Here is a 15,130-nt window from a genome sequence, read left to right as displayed (position 1 = left end):
CAGACAGACACCAGAGATGCAGTGATGAGTAAGAATTTGGCCTCGCCCTAGAGAGGCGAAGACACGTAGGAAGGTAGAATTTTCTCTCCATTCTTTCTTTGCTATGCTGTTCCCTCTTCCTGGAACACTCTTCCGCCACTTCTTCACCTGCTTAATTCCTACCATTATTCATATCCTTAAAACTCTCAGCTCAGACATTACAACCCCACAGAAAACTTTCCTGACATTCCAGGATGGGCGAGGAAACTTCCCCAGCCCCTGTGCAAACTTCTGTTGTGTTCTTAGCAGATGGTGATTTGTCTGTCTCCTCTGCTGACTAGTCTAAGTAAACAGAGGTCAGGAAGGTGGATTGCAGCTCTGTGGCCTCAGCACCCAGCCCAGGATCTGCTATGTAACATGTGTGCAATGTGTGGTAAGAAACTAATGATGGGGCTTCCCTGGTGGCGCAGTGGTTGAGAGTCCGCCTGCCGATGCAGGGGACACGGGTTCGTGCCCCGGTCCGGGAAGATCCCACATGCCGCGGAGCGGCTGGGCCCGTGAGCCATGGCTGCTGAGCCTGCGCGTCCGGAGCCTGTGCTCCGCGACGGGAGAGGCCACAACAGTGAGAGGCCCGCGTACCGCAAAAAAAGAAAAAAAAAGAAAAAAGGAACTAATGATGATGAAGAAACCCGGTAATCTTTCCACGATGAGAGGACTCTTTCTGAACAGTCGTGCCATAGCTTTAAGAAGCAAAGACGTGTATTGCAGTACAAATTATGACTTCAAAATGGCATAATAGCAAAACAGAAACAGACTCACAGACATAGAAAACAAACTTGTGGTTACCAAAGGGAAGGAGAGGGAGAGAGGGACAAATTTGGAGTATGGGATTAACAGATAAAAACTACTGTGTATAAAACAGATAAGCAACAAGGATATATTGTATAGCACAGGGAATTATGGACATTATCTTGTAATAATTTATAATGGGGTATAATCTGCAAAAATACAGAATCACTATGCCATACACCTGAAACCAATATAACATTGTAGATGAACTCTACTTCAATAAAATGTTAATAAAAATGAAAATGACGTAATAAACCAAACTTTATAAAATCTCCTTTTGATCCTTCCTAGGTACTACATTGTTCTGAAAGTTACATGAAAAGAAATAACTAAGTTAAATGGTGAGAAATGAAAATAGAAGATCACTGTTATCTCAGTGGTGACCATGTAGCCAGTAACACTAATTGGAAAAGCCAGACAGGTGACCGCAAGCCTGGGGTCATTTTTACACAGCAGCATCTATTTTACTCCTTTAAAAAACAGTGGGAGAGGGACTTCCCTGGAGGTCCAGTGGTTAAGACTCTGCGCTTCCACTGGAGGGGGCATGGGTGCCAACCCTGGTTGAGGAACTAAGATCCCACATGCTGTGTGGCCCTACCAAAAAATAAATAAGTAAATAAATAAAATAATGAAAACAACAACAACAAACTGTGGGAGAGGTGAATTCCCCTACGTCAGAAGTATTTTATAGAGTACCTTATAAAATTATCATTTAAGGTAAGCAAGTCGTCTGGGCTCATACCGAAGGATTAACTGCTGTGATAATCCTGGTGGTGGTGAGGTTTCCTGAGACTCAAGTGTCGCTGATTTCTTCACACCATGTCCCCATATCGACCTTCCCTTCCTCTGGTATTCAGAGAAGGAGGGATGGCTAAAAATGGTTCCCACAGAGGGAAAAGTCTCTAAATCCCTTTTCTGTGCTTCTTCACCTCTTGGTGATCTTCCATGTTTTGCTCCAAGGGAGGCGGTGCCCCCTCCCCGCCATCACACATTCAGCCTCATCTCCAAAGAGCCAGGATCCCTTTGCTTTCTCTCCACCCAGTTGGATCTGGAATCAGTGAGGACGGTATCATCAGTGTAAATAAGGCCCAGAGAATTTATCGTGTGATCCTGAGTAGGGATGTGAGTATTTTAATAGATGAAGTCTTGATCCAAGAAAATGAATTCCTGGTTTTCAAAGTTTCAGGCATCAACAAGCAAGCGGTGGGAGGGGTTTTGGGGTCTCGCCCATGGCAGCTGTCTACTCCACCTACTTAGATGTCTGATGTGTCTTCAGTCTTGGTTTCTATTTTTAAAAAACGTCTCTTCCTTCTTCCATAAAAATTTGCCTGGGGTTCTGGCCCATAAAAACATTACAATCGCATGTAACGGTTTGAGAAAAACCACAATTATGAAAACCTCAGGGTAATCTTACATCCAAATACTTCATATTATCTGAAATTATCAAAAGTTAATACGGTTACCACCTCCCCCTCCCCAAATCAGAGCAGAGGGAAAAGGGTTTTGAATCAAACATCCTTTCCTCAGTTAAAATCATTCTGGAAAAAAAACAGCATTTGATCAAGTTTAGACAAGACTTTTTTGGTTGTTGTTGAAGATTGCTGCAATGGTTTCATATTAGGTTTTCTTGCCCCTTTCCAATTTGTTTACAATCACCCCTCCCTCCCCAGGGGTTTTGGAATGAATCATCAACTTTTCTTTTTCAAGTACACTATTAAATTAGGCTACGGCCTGGAATCAAACATTTGTTCTTACAAGCATTTCTTTCATGTCATCAGCTGTAATGGAAACCAGAAATTCAGTAGGCAGGCCTTATCTCCAGAAAAGCAGAAGCAGGGACATCCAGGCCCACACTTCTGCTGTCAGGCATCATTTGGACAAATCTAAAAATCATATTTAAGGGTTGGAGAATTGATACTAAAATTAGAAAAGGTCAACTTAAATTTATGTGAAAATTCATAATTTCTTTTAATTCAGAAGTGATACGTGTCATTCATATTGAGTAAGAAGTTAAAAATAGCTTCTTCCTCTGAATTTCAATCTTACATAAGATGCTTTTAAAGGACATCCACACTTTAAAATAAACAGTGTTTTTCAAATTCCAGCTTCAAGAGCTTAAAGATACCTTCAGTCCATTTTTAATTTCAGGAAACAGCAATTGTTGAATATAAAAATACTTAATTATAAGAATGGCTATCTTTTAGTGATATATTATTATGAAAACCAGACCTTCACCAAAAGATATAAATGAGATGACATATAAGATGACCATTTATCCATTCAGCCAATAGTGCTATCACTAAGCTAAGGATTAATGATGTAGCAATAAACAAAACATACAAAAATCCCTGTCCTGTGGAATTTATATCAAAGGGAAGGCAAGTGAGATAGATTATAAACAAAATACATCAATAAATATATAGAGAAACACTATAAAGAAAACAGAGCAGGGAAGGCGATTAGAGAGTGGTGGGGATGGGGAAGAAGTTACAGTTTTAAGTAGGAGGGTCGGGAAAGGTGGTGTTTTTGTAATGTCGTAAAGGAAATGTGACTTTGAAGAAGAGGACTCCATGCAGAAGGAACTACCAGTGCAAAGGCCCCGAGGCAGGAGTACCTGGCATAGTTAAGGGACAGCAAAGAGTCCCATGTGGCCTGTGCAGAGTGAGTAGGCCAGAGGGTGTGAAGGGGTTAAGTTATAAGTTAACCCCTTGAGTAGGGTTAACCCTACTCAACACTACTTAAGTTAAGTAGGGTTGGGGTGAGCAGATTATATAAGGCCTTGGAGGGCATTGTGAAGATGTTGCTTTTTACTTTGAATGAGGTGGGGAGCCTTTGGAAGATTTTGAACAGAAAGTGACATGGTCTGACTTAAGTCCTTAAAAGATTACTTTGGCTACTGTGTTGCAAATCGATTTAAGAAAGGGAAGGCTAGGGGCTTCCTTGGTGGTGCGGTGGTTGAGAGTCCGCCTGCCGATGCAGGGGACACGGGTTCGTGCCCTGGTCGGGGAGGATCCCACATGCCGCAGAGCGGCTGGGCCCGTGAGCCATGGCCACTAAGCCTGCGCGTCCGGAGCCTGTGCTTCGCAGAGGGAGAGGCCACAGCAGTGAGAGGCCCACGTACTGGAAAAAAAAAAAAAAAAAAAAAAAAATGACAAGAAAGGGAAGGCTAAAAAGAGGAAGACTAGCTGGGTACATACTGGACACTCCAGAAATACTTGTTTACTACACACTGCATTGTTACATTAAGTTCCCTCTTTTTTACTTATTTCACCTTTTAAAACTTTACTTCAATAACCTATAAGGGAAAAGAATCTGAAAAAAAATAGATACATATGTATGTATAACTGAAACACTTTGCCATATACCTGAAACTAACATAACATCATAAATCAGTTATACTTCGATTAAAATAAATAAATAAAAGAAAGGCAAAAAAATTTTACCTTATTTATTTCCTTATTCTCCATGTTATTTAGGGCTGTAATTCAAATTTGAAAGCAATACAATTGCATTTCTTTGAAACACTGAATTCATCTCAGACTTTTCACCATCGAGTCAGGCTCGTCTCTCATTTAACTTCCTCTTTCCCCTTCCTTAATTTGGGCAAAGAGTTAAAAATAGTTTGTTCTCTGTGAGCAGGAACAACTACAGATCAACAGAAGTAGATAGGAGTAGGCTTAATACTAATGGCTAACATTTTTGGAGTGTTCTACATGTACTAGGCACAGTGCTAAATGTTCAACATGAATTAGTTCATTTAATCTTTACAATGACTTCCTGAAGTAGGTACTGTTATCATTCTCATTTTCACAGGAAGAGAGAAGTTAAATAACCACTTGAGGTTATACGGCTGGCAAAGGGCCAGGCCTGGATTGAAACTAAGGCCATGGGACTCAGAACCTGTGCAGGTGATGGCCACAGTATATTACTATTACCTCCCAGCCGCCCACAGAAATGCCCACGCTAAGAGATGGAGAGACAGGGAAGACCTCGGGAAACTTTGACTGGAGAATGATGCTGTGAAGTAACAATGGTCCACTTGGTCTTCTTGTGGTCTATATGGTTAATGAACAGATGGTATTTCTGTTTATAAATCAGTCTTCTGTGAGTTTGGTTTGCTTGAATCAGCACCTCCCCCTCCCCTTCTGCCTCCCAGACCCCACTGCTGCCCTCCCCATCTCCCTCCACTGCCTCAAGCTTTATCAATCCAGAGGCTGGACTACATCATGCAGGCTAGACTAAAGGTGCTGCCTGCCCCCGATAGACAGCTCTCCCTCTTTACACACCATGGTTCCAAATGACTATTCAGAGTTGTTTACAACCTAATACAAAATTATTCGAGGCTACGTTATTTTTGTGCCCTGATTTTGATCTATTTAGGCTTCTTCCATGTAAGTGAAGAGGTTTTTAGTGCATTTTGGAAATCTGATTTGTCATTTTGTGCTCTGGATCTCTGTTGCCTCTTGGGAGTGCACGGGTCCTATCTTATCTGCCATCCGAGGCAGGGAAGGCTGAGGTGGTGGACACTTACATTTAATGCAGTTGATGTGGCGTGGATTCTAGATTTATCCTTTGCCGTAACTAGATGTATCCTTTGCTGTAAGAAAACGGATTTGGAGTTTAAGTAAACTGGTAACTGACAATATTGGAAAAACACCAAAGAGTTTTCTCAGCTACTTCTCTCATTTTTGTGAACAGACTCTTCATCAAGTCTTTGCGTTCCATCTCATTCCCTAGGACTGCTCAGCACATTGTTTTTCTTGTGTAAACATTTGATATATTTTGCATATATTTTATATGTGTGTACATGTATATGTGTATGTATTATATAGGTATGTATTGCTTTTATTTAAAAAAAAATCCTGCTCTTTTATAGAATATAGTAGTTGCTTGCAGGGAGAAGAATGTGGTAGCTAGGAAACAGGGGTGAAAAGGAGGTTTTATTCCACTCTGTATATTATTTTCTACCTTTTGAAATCTATACAGTATTTGTGAATTACCTATTCTAGTTCATTAATTGATTTACTTTTACAGTAAAACTATTTCAGATTAAAAGAAATTAATTCTCTCCTTATGTAGTTGAAAACATCATATCTGTTATGATGAACTTATTTTTTCTAATTAGAATAATAAACTGCTCTTGATAAATATTGTTTTAGGAAAATATTTCCCCAAAATGGTTGTTAGACAAATATTGTATGATCTCACTTATATGTGGAATCTAAAAAAAAAAAAAAAAAAGAACTAATAGATACAGAGGACAGATTGGTTGCTGCCAGAAGTGGGTACTGGGGGGGTGGGCAAGATGGGTGAAGGTGGTCAAAAGGTACAAACTTCCATTATAAAATAAATAAGTCCTGGAGAGGTAATAGATAGCATGGTGACTGTTAGTTAATAGCATGGTGACTGTATTGCATATTTGAAAGTTCCTAAGAGAATAGATCTTCAAAATTCTTGTCACAAGGAAAGAATTTCATAACTATGTGTGGTGATGGATGTTAACTAGAATTACAGTGGTGATCAGTACAATATATACATATAGCAAATCATTATGCTGTACACCTGAAACTAATATAATGTTATATGTCAACTATACCTCAATTAAGGAGACAAAGAATGAAGACCCCATGGTCAGACAGCAGATAGCCAGGTAGAAATCTCAGTTATGTTACATTCCAGCTGAGTGTCCTTGGACACACTGGGTAAGCTCTCTGAGCGTCATTTTTTTCCCATCTGCAAACAGAAGATATGATGGTCTCTACTTCACAGGGTAGTTGTGAAGGTTAAACAAGTCTTGTGTGTAAACCCATAGCACAGTGCCTGGTACACAGTCAAGTCTCAATAAATGTTACCTTCAAGACAAAAAAATACAAAATTGTTTTAACCAAAACTTATAGCAAAAAAAAAAAATTGTTAAAGGAGACTACATCTAGTAGAAATTATAACAATATATTCTTAAAACATAATTTAAAGAGGTTTTACAGCAAAATCATATCTCCTCATCTTGTATCAGTAGCAGCAAAATATAGATGCAGTAGCAGATACTGGAAAGCATTTATTACTCTAACGTGCCATACTCAGTGGTGGCAAAACTCTAGAAACATTCCCTTTAAAAAAATTTATTAAAGTATACATGATTTACAATGTTGTGTTAATTTCTGCTGTACAGCAAAGTGGTTCAGTTATACATATATATACATTCTTTTTTCATATTCTTTTCCATTATGGTTTATCACAAGATATTGAATATAGTTCCCTGTGCTATACAGTAGGACCTTGTTGTTTATCCATCCTATATATAATAGTTTGCATCTACTAATCCCAAACTCCCAATCCATCCCTCCCCCATCCTCCTCTTGCTTGGCAACCATAAGTCTGTTCTCTATGTCTGTGAGTCTGTTTCTGCAGAAACATTCCCTTTAAAATGAAGAAAAATATGAAGATGATGTGATCATCATGTTTAAAAAAATATATCTGAGAAGACAAAATAATAAGTACAAATACTGTCAAGGAAAAAGCAAAGTTATCATTTGAACATGGTATTATTACTTGAAAAAAAAGAGAAATCTATTGAATCTACTAGAAATAATGTTAGGTGGAAAGTTACAAGATGCTTAAAATCAATAGACTAGGAACAACTAGATATCCACGTGCAAAGCAATAAAACTGGACCGCTACCTCACACAATACTCCAAAATTAACTGAAAATGGATCATAGCTCTAAAAATATGACCTAAAACTACAGAACTCTTAGAAGAAAATGTAGTAGTAAATTTTTGTGACCTTGAGTTAGGCAATGGTTTCTAAGATATGCCAAAATAAAAAATAGATGAGAATTCATCAAAATTAAAAACTTTGAAGGACACCATCGAGAAAGTGAAAAGAAAACACACAGAATGGAACAAAATATTTGCAAATTATATATCTGATTCATCTGATATTTGGACTATATTATTTAATAAACTCTTAAAACTCAACAGTAAAAAAAAAATAACCAAAAGACTTGAATAGATTTTTCTCCAAAAAAGATATGTAGTCCCCCTTTGCCCATGATTTCACTTTCTATGGTTGTAGTAAACTGTGGTCAAAAATATTAAATGGAAAATTCTAGAAATAAACAATTCATAAGTTTTAAATTACATGCCATTCAGAATAGTGTGATGAAATCTTGCTCTGTCCTGCTTCATCCCACCTGGGATCATCCTTGCGTCCAATGTATCCTGCCCATTAGTCACTTAGACTTAGTAGCCTTCTCAGTTATCAGATTGACGGTAGTTTATCGAAGTGCTTGTGTTCAAGCAACTCTTATTTTACTTAATAATGGCCCCAAAGTGCAAGAGTAGTGATGCTGACAATTAGGAAATGCCAAAGAGAAGCTGTAAAGTGCTTCCTTTAAGTGAAAAGGTGAAAGTTCTTGGCTTAATAAGGAAAGAAAAAGAATTGTATGCTGAGGTTGCTAAGATCTAGGGTAAGAACAAATCTCCTGTCCTTAAAATTGTGAAGAAGGAAAAAGAAATCTGTGCTAGCTTTGCTGTTGCACCTCAAACTGCAAAAGCTGAGGTCACAGTGCATGATAAATGCTTAGTTAATACAAAAAAAGGCATTAAATTTGAGAGAGAGACCACATTCACAAAACTTTCATTACAGTATATTGTTATAATTGTTCTATTTTGTTATTATTGTTGTTAATCTCTTACAGTGCCTGATTTGTAAATGAAACTTTATCATAACTACGTATGTACAGGAAAAACATAGTATATATAGGGTTTGGTACTATCCAAGGTTTCAGGCATCCATTGGGGGTCTTGCAACAAATAGCCCAAGGAGAAGGGAGACAAATGTCTACAAATGGTCAAAAAGCACACAAAAAGAAGCTTGTTGCCTTTCAACCCCAAGTGGATATTCTGAGATTCAATCTTGGCCATCCAGGGTTAGTGCAGACCCCACAAGGTAAAGGGCACGACTCCCACAGGACTGTCCTTACTTCAGATGTCAGATCCACTTTGGAGGTCCCAGGCCACCCATACTTCTGACCAACTGGCTATAAATTCAGGGCTTTCAATAACCCCCTTAAGTCCAATAATTCACTGGAATGCCTCACAGAACTCAGGAAAGCTATACTTAAAATTTTATTAGGAAGATTACAGATTAGAAACAGCTAATGAAGAGACAGCTGGGCGGAAGAGAAAATAGGAGCGATTGCTAATGGATTTGGGTTTCTTTTGAGGGCAATAAAGATGTTCTAAAGTAGATGGTGTTGATAGTGTACCACCTTGTGAACATACTAAAAAACCACAGAAATGTACACTTTAAAAGAATGAATTTTATAGTATGTGAATAATATGTCTATAAAACTGTCAATAGGCTTGGTAAGAGTTAGGAAGTATAATGAAAAAGTATCCCATTGAACAATAAGAGCATTAAGAATTAACTTGATGGGCTTCCCTGGTGGCACAGTGGTTAAGAATCCGCCTCCCAATGCAAGGGACACGGGTTCGAGCCCTGGTCCGGGAAGATCCCACATGCTGCGGAGCAACTAAGCCCGTGTGCCATAACTACTGAGCCTGCGCTCTAGAGTCCGTGAGCCACAACTACTGAGCTCACACGCCTAGAGCCCGTGATCTGCAACAGGAGAAGCCACCGCAATGAGAAGCCCACACACCGCAACAAAGAGTAGCCCTCGCTCACCGCAACTAGAGAAAGCCTACGCACAGCAACGAAGACCCAACACAGCCAAAAATAAATAAATAAAATGAATAAATTTATTTAAAAAAAGAAAAGAATGAACTTGACATGAAATATCTTAGGCCTATGTAAGGAATCTACAAATCCTGATCTAGGGTCATAATCAAAGACCTAAATAAATGTTTAGGGTATGTTTCCAGATATTTTGAAATATTCTGAAAAGTAAATTCTTCCTAAATTCACATATAAATTTAATAGTATTCCAAAGGATTTCTTTTGAGGAGGATGTGTCAAAAGTAGTATAAAAATATATGAAAGAGGGACTTCCCTGGTGGTCCAGTGGCTAGGATGGCTAGGACTCCACGCTCCCAATGCAGGGGGCCCGGGTTCAATCCCTGGTTGGGGAACTAGATCGCACATGCCGCAACTAAGGGTCTGCATGCTGCAACTAAAAAAGATCCCGTGTGCCACAACTAAGACCCAGGGCAGCCAAATAAATAAATAAATATTTTAAAATATATGAAAGAATATATAATATAGTATAGTATAAAAATACATATGGAAGAAATAAGTCAATGTAAGTTCATCCATTGTAACAAAAGTACCACTCTTGTGGGGATGCTGATAATGTGTGGGGGCAGGGGATTTATGGGATCTCTCTGTACCTTCCTCTTAGTTTTGCTGTGAATCGAAAACTTCTCTATTAAGTATAGATCGTCCCCAACATAGGATGGTTCGACTTACAATTTTTCGACTTTATGAAATTGCGAAAGCAATAAGCATTCAGTAGAAACCATGCTTAGAATTTTGAACTTTACTCTTTTCCCAGGCTAGCGATCCTTTTTCATGATGCTGGGCAGCGAGCTGCAGCTCCCAGTCAGCCTCGTGATCACAATACGCTTACAACCATTCTATACCCAGACAACCATTCTGTTTTTTACTTTCAAGTCAATAAATTAATGCTATATTCCACACTTTATTATAAAATAGGCTTTGCATTAGATGATTTTGCCCAACTGTAGGCTAATGCAAGTGTTTTGAGCACGTGTAAGTTAGGCTAGGCTAAGCCACGATGTTCAGTGGGTAGGTGCGTTAAACGCACTTTTGACTTAACAGTATTTTCAATTTATGTTGGGTTTATTGGGATGTAACCCCATCGTAAGTCGAGGAAGATCTGTATATATGGAAGAATACATATATAAGAATAATGGACATTTTGAAAAAGAGAAGAAGAGGTAACATTAAAGATAATATAGTCTAAAAAACATACAGAGGAGATAAGGGTCATATCAGATACCAAAACACATTATAAAACAATACTGATTAAACGTATAGTATAGGCATAGGACTCACAGACAGAACAACCAATCAGAATGAAAAGTCCAGAAGCAGATTTAAAGTTATTTACAAATTTAGCATGTATCAATGACAGCATTTCAGTTGAAAAGAGAAAGGATGGATTATTTTATAAGTTTGGGATAACTGCCTAAACAATAGGAAAAAAATAGACTCCTGCCTCACAGATATAATCAAAAGTTTCTAGGGCTTCGCTGGTGGCGCAGTGGTTGAGAGTCTGCCTGCCGATGCAGGGGACGCGGGTTCGTGCCCCGGTCCGGGAAAATCCCACATGCTGCGGAGCAGCTGGGCCCGTGAGCCATGGCCGCTGAGCTTGCGCGTCCGGAGCCTGTACTCCGCAACGGGAGAGGCCACAACGGTGAGAAGCCCGCGTACCGCACCAAAAAAAAAAAAAAAAAAGTTTCTAATGAATCCATTAATTACTAGGAGAAAATACAGTTTCTCTTAGTTTATTTATATAATCTTGGGTACAGAATGTCCTACATTCTGTAGGACATTTAAAAAAAATCTTTATGCCCAGAAAATTAAATTTAAAGTTAAGACAAACCGGATGGAAACTTGTTAGAGTATATGTAGTTCTAAATGTAGAATACACACAGATGTACGATAAATATATAGACAGGGCTGTTAAAACTCAATAATATAAATATTCGAAGTCAATATCTTATGTTCAGAGGACATGAACAGACATTTCACAGAGGAAGCAATGTACATGGTCAATAAACATTGTTTTTAAAATTCAGTCTCACTAGAAATCAAACAAAAGCAACTAAAAACAAGTTCCTATTTTTCATCATTAGATCAGCAAAGATTAAAAAGAATTATATACTCAGGGTGACAAGAGTGTGGGAAAGAGCATTCTCAGCCACTATTGGTGGGAATATAAATTGAAACAATTTAGCAATAAGCATTTTTTTTTTGCTATAGCCCAGCAATAAGCATTTTTAAAAATCTTAAATATGTAACTACTCTTTGATGCAGAAATCCTACTTCTAAGAATTTGTCCTAGGGAAATACAAAAAAAGAATTTGTCCTAGGGAAGTAACCAGTTATTTGTACAAAGATTTATTTGCAAGGATGTCCACTTACACATTGTTTATAAAAGTAATAAAAAAGGAAATAATATAAATGTTTCATAGCAGGATATTGATTAAAGAAGTTATGATATGCCCATACTATAAAATAGTGCATCTGTTCAATATTTTAATGGTGTATTTATTGACATGGACAATATTTATTACATATTGGTAAGTTAAATTATAACATGGCATGAGTATATTTTCTAAAAATTGTAAACGCTACTATATACACTATTTTGGCAAAAGTCTGAAAGAAAATAAACCACCAATGTTGATTCTGGTTTGTTCTGGTGACAAGATTATGGACACTTTTTCATTTATCCTATTTCCATCTTCTCTGTAATTATGTAATAAAATGATGATTATCAAAGAATGACAAAATTCAAAAATCTAAAAGGAAATAAATGGAGAAATAACTATTAAAAAATAAGAGTCCTGAAGACAGAGTCTCTTTGTGACTATATCTCTGAATATAAGTTAGGCTACATGGGTTCCATGAAAAAAAAAAAATCCTCTGGACTTCACTAAACGCTGACCTGAAAGGGAGAGAAGCGCCTGAATGTTCTTTGCGAAATCCCACCTGCACGATGCTATTTTAAAAATCGTACTAATGGTCATAAAGGATCTTGAAAGGTGAAGGCTAAATAAATTACAATGACGGAAACAAATCAGCAAAAATAACCTATGATCTGGGAATTGTTACGTGTGTGATAAATCATCCCAGCAACAAAGGCTTGCTTTTTTTAAGATGCAGCCACATAACCCCTGCTGGGGGATTCTTAAGGAGAGCTGCCGAGCTGGCTGTTTCATTTCGTGATTTACTCTTCATTTCTTCCAAGAATATTCAGACTGAAATTGGACTGCCTGTTGTTATGCATCCTTAAAAAACAAAAATAAATTCTAGCAGAACGGGAGCAAAACTTGGTTCTCTTATCTAACGCATTCAGAGGTCAGTTATAATAAGCAAAGAGACTACTCTGTGTGACAGACAAAAAGATATGGGACCAAACAGACATAAGGGAGAGTTTTTTCCTCCCACAAATGTGTGTATGACATGTGCAAAGTGCATAAAGCAAGCCCTGGGATGGTCCAATAGCGCACTCACTACTCTGGGCATTTTCCACTTCATTTACCTTTTATATGCTGTGCCTTAACCTACACAAAATGTAGAGAAATTTGCATGATTTGGTTATTTATTATTTGAATATGCGGTTAATGAGGTCTCCTGGTGTCTTAGGTTGGGCACCAGGAAATAGACTCTGAGACAGAGATTTGTGGGTGGGAAATCTATTGGGAACAACACCTATAAGGGAGCCAGGGGAACAGGACAGGGGCAGAAGGTTGGGCTCAGGTGACCTCATGGGAAGTTCAGGAGGTGGGATGGCTCATCCGAGCTGTCTCAATATATTGAGGCAAGACGGCTGGATCTTTGTACTCTCTTCCACTTGTACCTATCACTCACCCCTTTGGAAAGGGGCCTAACCTTAAGAAAGGCTGCTTCCTTCAGGCAAGTCCTTGAGAGGACTCAGCTGAAAGCCATCAGGAGCCAACACTTCCGGCACCTGGGGGTCTCCAACCTGAAGGGGGATCTAGGCTGGGTGCTATGGACTGAATGTTTGTGTCCCCCCTTTTCCAAATTCGTATGTCAAAACCATAATTCCCAGCGTGATGACACTTGGAGGTGGGACATCTGGGAGGTAGTTAGGGTTAGATTAGGTCATGAGGGTGAAGCCCCCATCATGGGATTAATGCCTTTAGAAGAAGAGGAGGAGACACATGAGATCTCTCTCTGCGTGAACGAACCAAGGAAAGGCCATGTGAGAACGTAACCAGGAAGAGAGCTCTCACCTGTACCTGGCCATGCTGACACCCTGATCTCAGACTTCCAGCCTCCAGAAACCTGAGAGATAAATGTTTGTTGTTTAAGCCACAGTGGTAATTAGTTTTGGCAGCCCGAAAATTTTAAGATACTGGGCATTGCAGCGAACACTATAGACAGTAATACCCTGACTTATATTAACAGTAGAACATTTCTCAACTCTGTCCTGCTCAGGTAAAACATGAGAGGCAAATTAATAGTTGAAGGTAGAGTTCTTAAGAAAGCAGTTATGCATTTTAATCAAAAAGTATTAACTTGACTTCTAGAATGGTAAAGTAGGAATAATTGTTACTCTCCACCTCTTGCCCTGTTATCAGTCCAGGTCATGTAGTAAGTTGTCCTGTTAATAAAGAAGTGAACTTAGTATCCAAGAGAAAAATTTGAATTATATTTGTTTCCCTCTGTTTCTGTCACTGTCACTTTTCTATCTTATTTGGAAGACTAAAAAGGCCACTTAGGGACTTCCCTGGTGGCGCAGTGATAAGATGACACACTCCAAATGCAGGGGTCCTGGGTTAGATCCTTGATCAGGGAACTAGATCCCACATTTCATGCCGAAACTAAGAGTTTGAATGCCACAACTAAGGAGCCCGAGTGCCACAACTAAGGAGCTGGCAAGCTGCAACTAAGGAGCCCACCTGCCACAACTAAGACCTGGTACAACCAAATTAATTAATTAATTAATTAATTAAAAATAATTTTTAAAAGGCCACTTAGGGTAGGCTGCTTACATTTCATAATAAACAGTGAAATTTTTTTTGTTTGTTTTTCTTTTTTCTTTTATTGGCCATACTGCTCAGCTTTGGAGATCTTAGTTCCCTGACCAGGAATTGAACCTGTGCCCCAGCACTGAAAGTGCCAAGTCCTAACCACTGGACCTCCAGGGAATTCCCAATAGTGAAAAAGCTTTGATTTGAGTTTTATCTTGAAAAGTGAAATAAAAATTGTGAAAGTATATTTACTTTATATCTACCAAAATATAGGCTATAATGATAACTACAGGCTTACTCTTAGAACTAAGAACAAGTCCAATGACTGACTGGAATTTTTGGACATAATTTTTTCCAACAAAATCTTATAATGGCACAAGTGACATTTTTCCTTTGTATTTTATTTGTGCAGCATGAAAATGAAGATGGATATTTAACAAAATGCTTGAGGGTTTTATTAATTTTCCCACAGTCTCTCAATCCTTCAGTTAAAACTCACAGGGAGTTGAACTCATCTTTGGAAACATCTCTGCTGTCTTCATTCTTTTGGATGTTTCTCTCTAGTTGTGGACATTTCCACTTGGACATCCAAG

The sequence above is a fragment of the Stenella coeruleoalba genome, assembly GCF_951394435.1.
Source record: "Stenella coeruleoalba genome assembly, chromosome: 18".
NCBI classification, from domain to species: Eukaryota; Metazoa; Chordata; class Mammalia; order Artiodactyla; family Delphinidae; genus Stenella; species Stenella coeruleoalba.
This window is presented reverse-complemented; position numbering follows the sequence as displayed.